Genomic DNA, 6,504 nt, shown 5'->3' on the forward strand with positions numbered 1-6,504 from the left:
TAGTTTTGGTTATAATTTTTTGCATTTCTTTTCTTTAATAGAAATTGTAGAAACAATACCTAATTTCCATGAATAGTTTTGGTTATAATTTTTTTCATTTCTTTTCTTTAATAGAAATTGTAATGACTTTAGGCATGAAAAGACACATAATTAAATTTGTTCCCAAATCTCGTGCTTGACTGATTAGTAAATAAAGACATTGATTTTATTTTTGCTTATATAGATGTGTATTTGCCACATAAAATGTCACCTCAATAAGGATTACCTATATAAGATTGTAAAAATAAAAACATGTTAAACGATTCCATCTTATAAAATTTTACCTTCCTAAAGGTTTTTTTTAGTACTAATAGTTTTTTTAGATAATGTCATAAACTAGTATTTAAATCACCTCCCATGTTACCCTGGAGAACTCATTTGCAATTAATAAATACAAACACTATAATAAATTACGTAAATGAAAAAAATAACGTAACTTTAATACATAAATTAACTCATTTGCAATTTGTATATACAATATAATTTACAAATGTCAGCTATCTATATATATAACACGGTGACAATTATACTATATCAAATGAACCTCAAAAGTATCAAAATAAATTTTTAACGCAAACAAGGTAAAACTTTATAACATTTAAATAAATGGTAATATTAATAAAAACAAAAGCTATAAAGAAAAATTACGGAAATGATTAAACCGAACCGGGGTTAGCCCTAGGCATTATATGCTAGTATGTTATTCCAGACCAAGGTCCGATGTTGGGCGGGTTTCCGGGGAATGTTTGCATGTTAGATTATACTTGTTGGCTGTGTGATACTTGTATGTGCCTGGTAAGGAGGTGAGTGTGGGCGAGGTCTCGTATCTCATCACTAGCTGAAAACGGACGATGTTCCGTATCTCATTATTAGCAGAGTATGTTTCTTAGGACAAAGATATAGTAGAGTATGTGTCTTTATGTGTTAGCATGTTATATGATTGTATGTGTTTAGCAGGCGGGGCCCGGATACAGGTGAGGCCTAAGAGAGACAGACCTGTATACCGAGCGAGGCTCGATGTCAGGCAGGGTCTGATGCCGTGCGGGACACGATGTCGAAGTATTAAATTAATGGTTTGACAATTATGGTTTTAGTATTAAGTTAAAAACGAAATTTTTGGTCATGATTTTTGGGATGTGACACAGTTAAAACAAGTTAGTTGCTTTCTTATGTACAAAAAATAAGAAGTTGCTAACATGTGAACACGGATAAGAGGTAGTTACTCTCCTAAGTCATTTTCCCTTTAAGTTACCGGTTAAAACATGTATTAGCCGGTAATATTGGTGTAATTTAAACAATTAAAACAAGTTAGTTGCTTTATTATGTACAAAAAAGAAGAAGTTGTCAATATGTGAATACGGATAGAAGGTAGTTACCCTCCTAAATCATGTGTTGTTTCCTTTTTTAAGTGGTTCAAATCTCATTGTGAACATATATAAAATTAGGACTAATGGATAAAAGGAGAAATATAACTACGCTTAATTAAGTAAAATTTGCTTGATACAACTCAATGCAATTATGTATTTACAAATAAAATTAAAGGATAAAGTTGCAAATGTAAATAAGATCAATTAAGCTCGTTGGTTTTATGATCTAATTATTTGAATACTCAAGCTCGACCCGATAATATATTTGAATAGTTCGAACTCAAGCTTGACTAGTCTTGAACCTGATGCAATCGAGTGTTCCAAATTATCCTTAAGCATCTTATGCTTTTTCGACTTAATTACACCCATATGTAGTTGTGGAATTCAAGAAGACGAACATATTGGACAAAAAATCAACACAAAAGTAGAAAGTTCTATGGGAGTCCTAATTATCATGTAAACAATTGAAATTGTTTCAATCTCTAAATTAGTGCTATAATTTTAGTAAGGTATATGGTTTGTGTATGTGATGCAACAAATAATTACGAATAGGTCGATTGAACCTAAAGTCAATAATGATGTTTTCGCTAGGGGCGAGCTATTGGTCGATCGGATTAGACCGATTTTCATCAAGTGGGCCGATTTTCAGTTTTTAATACATTCCTATATCGATTTCGGGTATAAAAAAGTTTAGTGTCACCGGTTCCGAGTAAAAAATTGGGGTTAGTACGGTAGGTGATGAGGCCAAATGTATTTTCTTCTTTAAACTACATAATTCCTTCATTTGAAATCAAAATAACATGAATTTTTTTCTAATGTTTATTGTTTGTATTTCTTTTATACTAAAGAAAAATGTTATTTGGATGAATATTGATTTAGTTACATGTCCTAGAATGCGGGGTACAAAGCTAAATTGTATTTTTTTTTCAATATTATGCAGAAATTGTTATCTTCTTTAAATTTTCCATAAATCATTTGGTTGAAGTTAGAATCACATGAAATTTTTTCCAACATGTAGTTTACTATCTGTACTTTATTTTGGACTATATAAACACATTATTTGGTTACATATTGGTTAAAATTACAATCATCGGAACACAAAGTATCAAAGTTGAAATATTTTTAGTTACAACATTATCTACTTGTACAAACTGCATGAACAATTGTGTTCCAACCTGGTAATTGATCGGAAAACCGGCACCGACGCAGGCTAACCAGTCCAGTTATCGGTCCTCTTGAGTCATCAATTCCGGTTTAGGGTTGGTTCGATCCATTTGTTCACCCACAGCTTTTGCTTAAGTTTAATTTAATAGTGTTGATCATTTTTATAAATTCTGTCATGAATCTTTAAGCATTAGACTAGAAACAGGTTTTATTCTCATGTTCAGCCGGGCTAGCTCCTTTTCTTTCCTAAGTGGCGGGAAGGGAGGAGGAAGTTTCTTTGCTAATGTACAAAGCAAAAACAAATTAACTTATAATTTTATACACAAAAAGTTAATATTTTTTATTAATTACACAAGTTAAAGGGGGCAATGGCACATTTCACCAGGTTCTTTTGGCTTCGTCATTTAAACTTAAGTAGAGACCTAAAAGTGGCAAAACCGGTAATTGGTCTTGTGTTGAACAACAAACATTTAATGATTTCCAAGTCATGTTTCAGGCAGTAATTCAGAATATGGATTCATTGGATTTGATAGTTGATTGCGTTTTTCATAAAAACATTTCAAGAATAACTTTTGCTTTTAGAAGACACGTATTGCTCGAGAAATAACACAAGCAAAGTGGTGCATGAATATATAAAGATCTAAAGAAAGCTTTGCATAGATGCAATGTATCTTCTGTAACGAGAGAGCAAATAGATCCTCAACAAAGTGAACGATTGAATATAGCCTTATCTTAAAAGATATATAACAATTGATTTTACATATTATTTATCAAAAACATACATTTTTATTTTTATTCATAAATAATAACAACTTTGAAGAACTTATAGGCTATTGTGGCCGTTGAGTGTGTGTGTTATGGTTTCCACAAAAGATTGCACTTGCATTTGTAGTAGCCCATGACAAGTGACATGTACCACTACAAGCGCCTAATCAAATAATTAGCAATAAATATGATATGGTCATCATCCATCGAAGGATTTGCAAGGGTATTTCTGGAAAACCCTAGTAAACTTTTATCTTATTTTTTAAACTTTTTTTTGATACTTGTTAGAAAACGAAAAATTAAAGGCATGATAGGATAAGTATAAATGTTATGTATTTTTATTTATTAACTTGTAACTGTATATTTGAATAATAATTATTATTATTATATATTGATAATCTAGTAAACGTATTTCTAAATTCGAATAAATATTATATTCATATACAAATACTACTAAATTATGATCATAAACAAATAAATTTACAAAAACTCACAAATAAACTTCGTCATATAAATGATCAACAATTATTGCAAAAAATCGTATATAATGTTCATTTTAATCTAAATTAATATGTGTAAAAAACCATATACAATTCAAATTCACGAATAAATCGAAACTATAGAAATAGTTCATGTTCACATGTACGAATCTAAACCAACGGAAACAATTCTTTTTATAAAATAGTTACAATTCTATTTACGTATGAATTTAAACGAGCTAAGAGTTAAAAATAAATATTATATATTGATATAAATGTATATTTACAGAATACGAAAAATATTATGATTTTCATATATTCAATTTTTAATAAAAAAAAATAAGTTTTAAAAATTAAAGACAAAACTTCAAAAATGGTCCCTATGGTTTTCAAAAATATCAAGTTTAGTTCCTAAGTTCAAAAAACCTCACAGATGATCCCTGTGGTTTGAAAACTTTTAACAAATGTTCTTTTTCGTTAACTCCGTTAGCTTTTAACCGTTAAGTGAAGGGTATTTCTATCATTTCACTGCCACAGGGACCATTTATGAAGATTTATCTTATTTAAAAAAACTAATTATTTAATATTAAAGGGTTACACCCTCTCCTCTCTCTAAAAAAAACATCGAACCATTTTCTCCATTAGAATCAAAGTTGTTATTGCTCCTTCTGCCATCATCACCACCATGTGACACCAGCTAAGGTAAGTGACTTCATGCCTCTACTACGATTAAAACACACAGATCCACTGTCATCCCTTCCCTTCAGCAACCCCTTTATTTCGATTGAAAACCTGTTAAGTGAAGGGTATTTAGACGGTGGTTTTGCGAACAAAAACCTGTTAACCCCTTTACTTCATGCCTCTACTCCGATCAAAACACACAGATCCACCGTCATCACGTTTCTCCCCGCAACTTCAAGGGATTCACATACTTTATCTGCAAACAAAAACCCAGAAACAGAATTGAGAAATGATTCGAGAATTATTTATGGTAACAAAAATAATGATTTAAGAAGGGAGGCATACTGAAACCATCGTAATACGCGAGAATTATTTCACGAGGGATGAAGTTGAAGAACTTCTTGCCAGGTTTGGAGTTCACGAGGGAGCCTGTGATGAATCCAGATACCTTCACAACACTAGAGAAAATCCCGGTTGCTATGTCTTCTGACATCTTTGTCAAACTCTTAACCCTGAAACAAAATGAAATTGAATAGATACGGAATTAGAAGTATTCAATGGATAAAAGTAATGTTGTAGAAGAAAACAAGATGATACCTCTTCACTCTCTTCAAAGCTTTTGGACTAACTTCAGCTTTTGAACTAGGTTTCGTCCTCTTCTTCAAAACTCGTTTCCCCATTTTAATCGATCCACCATCACATCCCCACACCACAAAATTCCCTTGATTAACTGATCTGATCCCGCATCAATCATCCTCGCAACAGACCCACTGTAATCCTCAACATTTGGCGCCAACGTCGTCGAATTCGCTGCGGCTTTAGCCTCCACAAAACCACCATTATCCACCGCCACCGTTGTCGACACACTTCTCTTGACCTCTTTCACCGAAAATGCACTATAATCTTCTAAAACTCGATCGAACTCCTCTAACTCCTTCTCCAGACCTTTACTCGAAATCGTTAGCCCGTAATTTAACAAACTCTTATATTCAAAATCCGAATCATTTCCAGATTTTGTATCTGAAGGTACGCGAAGAGCGAAGAAATAGTGTGATCCATTTGATTTCGTGTTCTGTGGTTGTTGAGGGCTCGATTTGAGGTCGGATTGCGGGAAGCAGGCTTAAGAGCGGTGGTTTTGGTGTTCTTGCTGAAACAAGCACCAAGAGAGAGAGAGAGAGAGAGAGAGAGAGAGAGAGATAGATAGAGGGTGGGACGAAAAGGATAGAAATACCCTTTAATATTAATCAATTAAATAATTAGTTTTTTTTTTTAAAATAAGACAAATCGTCATAAATGTTCCCTGTGGCAGTGAAATGACAGAAATACCCTTCACTTAACGGCCAAAAGCTAACGGAGTTAACGAAAAAGACTATTTGTTAAAAGTTTTGAAACCATAGGGACCATCTGTGAGGTTTTTTGGACTTAGGGACTAAACTTGATATTTTTGAAAACCACAGGGATCATTTTTGAAGTTTGGTCAAAATTAAATAAAAATACCGAAGTCATATTTCTGTAATCCAATAATATGCGTCCAGTTAATATATATATATATATATATATATATATATATATATATATATATATATATATATATATATATATATATAGGTTCAGGTTTATTTGAGATCTTTCTAATTTTGTGAGACCGTGAGACCAAATCTAAAAATAATTTTAAATTGCAAAATAAATGGAAAAATCCAAAAATTCTTTTTTTTTTAAATATTATTTTTAGAACTTGAATTAACTAAAAAAACCCCCATTTTTTTAAAAATACGTGAAATATTCTAATAGAATATTACACTGACATATGCTAAAAAATAATTTTAAAATTCAAAATAAATGGAAAAATCTAAAAAAAAAAATTTTAAATATTTTTTTCGGAACTTGAATTAACTAAAAAAAATCACGTTTTTTTTGAAAAATACGTGAAATATTGTAATAGAATATTACACTGTACATATTTTAAAAAACTAATTTTAAAATGCAAAATAAGTGGAAAATCCAAAACT

At 31.3% G+C, this 6,504-nt stretch overlaps 1 pseudogene; it reads right to left on the minus strand.

Annotated features, from left to right (window-relative positions):
• Positions 1 to 4,668: 4,668 nt before the first annotated feature.
• Positions 4,669 to 6,001, minus strand: LOC145045264 (protein EARLY-RESPONSIVE TO DEHYDRATION 7, chloroplastic-like; annotated as a pseudogene).
• Between the last annotated feature and the right edge of the window lie 503 nt (positions 6,002 to 6,504).

Source organism: Lactuca saligna, chromosome 5 (assembly GCF_052625555.1).
Source record: "Lactuca saligna cultivar CGN05327 chromosome 5, ASM5262555v1, whole genome shotgun sequence".
Lineage (NCBI taxonomy): Eukaryota > Viridiplantae > Streptophyta > Magnoliopsida > Asterales > Asteraceae > Lactuca > Lactuca saligna.